The sequence below is a fragment of the Ochlerotatus camptorhynchus genome, unplaced genomic scaffold, assembly GCF_037179485.1.
Source record: "Ochlerotatus camptorhynchus isolate MF236.1 unplaced genomic scaffold, CSIRO-AGI_Acam_v1.1 ptg000257l, whole genome shotgun sequence".
In the NCBI taxonomy this organism is placed as follows: Eukaryota; Metazoa; Arthropoda; class Insecta; order Diptera; family Culicidae; genus Ochlerotatus; species Ochlerotatus camptorhynchus.
The window spans coordinates 3,119,893-3,122,346 of NW_027040747.1; positions in this window are offsets into that span (position 1 = coordinate 3,119,893).

A 2,454-nucleotide genomic window follows, 5' to 3' on the forward strand; every position below is an offset into this window, starting at 1 on the left:
CTATTAGCGATTTCTCAGCGTCACACACATACATGACAGGTTTGTTTGTTGACATTTATCTGCTGCTTCCTGTTCTACCAATTCCAATCGACAGAATTGATCAAAACGGGTTGAACATGCTTTTACAGCGCTCCAATCTTCTCAGGTGAGTGAGACTATTATCGGCAGTCTCTTTTTCTTCGGCACCCTTTCCATTTGAACTGCGTGTTAACCAGCTGTTCTACTATCGGCAACTCGAAATCAGCCGTATTTTGTAGTGTGTATATGTCATTTAAAGAAAAATATGGCATAACAGGATTGCACAGTCGTAAAAATGTAATCAGGTTGAAGCTGAAAAGGTAAGGAATCGGCTTTATACATTCAGCGAAGAGTTTTGATGGGAAAATACAGTGACATTAACGTTTCAATTTCGGTTGCCGAAAACAGTCAATGGGTGCCGAAGCCATAATTTACCCTATGTACCGAAAGCATCAATTGTTTTGGCCGGATCTGACATCTGCTCACTATGCACTGAAAAAGTTTTTATATAGTTTCAATTGGGAATGCACATGATATTTTTCCAATAACAAAATTATTTTTATCGAAAATTCACATAACATTCTATGTGATAAATCACATTAACTTCATTGGACACATAAGGTTCATATGATGTTGGGGAGCGATTCCCAATTATGAGATCACATGAAAATTATGTGAAATTCAAATGGATATTTTCCATTGGAAATGTGATTTATTTTTTGAGTGTGCTTCTGCTGAGATGGCATCTTAAGTAAGATGGAAAAAAAGCAGGCTCTGTTGACTGTTTCAAGAGAGCACAACGAAAAATTAAGAAGAAAGTTGTGCAGATTCGAATGGGCGGCCTATCAAGAGAAAAGTTCGAGCGTTCTTCAGAAATGAGAAGTAAACATTCAAACTCACGTGAAAACGGTCATATGTATTAGACCTGTTCATTTTAAACGAAATGTTCGGAATGTAACGGGTCAACCGTGATTACTGTTCGTCATGTTAATATGAACTTTTGTGCAAATTTTCATCAAAATCGGTGTTGATTTAGAGGTGCTTCTAGTTAATTTTATGTTTTCAAGGTAATTTACGGCTTATAATATTTGTATCTCGAGACTGAAACAACGAAAGCTGCTGTAACAACTTTCATAGCAAAGTTTAATGTGTCATGTATCAACTTTGTAACCAAAGGTTGACTATTCGAAGTGATTTTAATTGAAGTTTGACTTAGTTTCATGCTCGAAGATATCTTAAAAAGTGAAGAATTTTAAAGTATTTGTTCTACGAATTTTCCACCCATATGATATAAAAATGTGTAGTGTACGGCATAATGTTCCTCATATTGTTCTAGAAGTTTCGTTCCAAAATAAGTTTTCGTGTATATTTCATAGATTGAGAGATAAAAATCAGAAAAGAGGCCGTTTAGCTAAAATTCACAAGACAACAGAACCAATAAAAGTCAATTAAACGCTGTCCAGACTGGAGAGTTATAACATGTTATAACGGTTGTCAACTAATTGCAACACAGAAACCACCATCAAGATAGCGCTGTAACATGTTATAACTCTGTAGTCTGAACGTACTATTAGATTGACAGAACATAGTTGCATTGCTTTTCAATGACGACCGATGACTGTTTCATTGATATATGATTTTTTCATAAATATGAATCCTCAGTAGACGTGTTTTTTATCAAAGGCAAGTGTCACTCGAGCCATTCAAAATGTTCGTTATTTTATAAATTGCTGTTATGGTTCGAGTGACACTTGCCTTTGATAAAAAAAAACACGTCTACTGAGGATTCATAATTATGAAAAAATCATATATCAATGAAACAGTCATCGGTCGTCATTGAAAAGCAATGCAACTATGTTCTGTCAATCTAATTGACTTTTATTGGTTCTGTTGTCTTGTGAATTTTAGCTAAACGGCCTCTTTTCTGATTTTTATCTCTCAATCTATGAAATATACACGAAAACTATGTTGGAACGAAACTTCTAGAACAATATGAGGAACATTATGCCGTACACTACACATTTTTATATCATATGGGTGGAAAATTCGTAGAACAAATACTTTAAAATTCTCTTTGGAGGCGAACCAGCCCAAGGCTGAAAGCCTCCCTAATAAAGTTAAATAATAATAATACTTTAAAATTCTTCACTTTTTAAGATATCTTCGAGCATGAAACTAAGTCAAACTTCAATAAAATCACTTCGAATAGTCAACCTTTGGTTACAAAGTTGATACATGACACATTAAACTTTGCTATGAAAGTTGTTACAGCAGCTTTCGTTGTTTCAGTCTCGAGATACAAATATTATAAGCCGTAAATTACCTTGAAAACATAAAATTAACTAGAAGCACCTCTAAATCAACACCGATTTTACTGAAAATTTACACAGAAGTACAAATTAACATGACGAACAGTAATCACGGTTGACCCGTTAC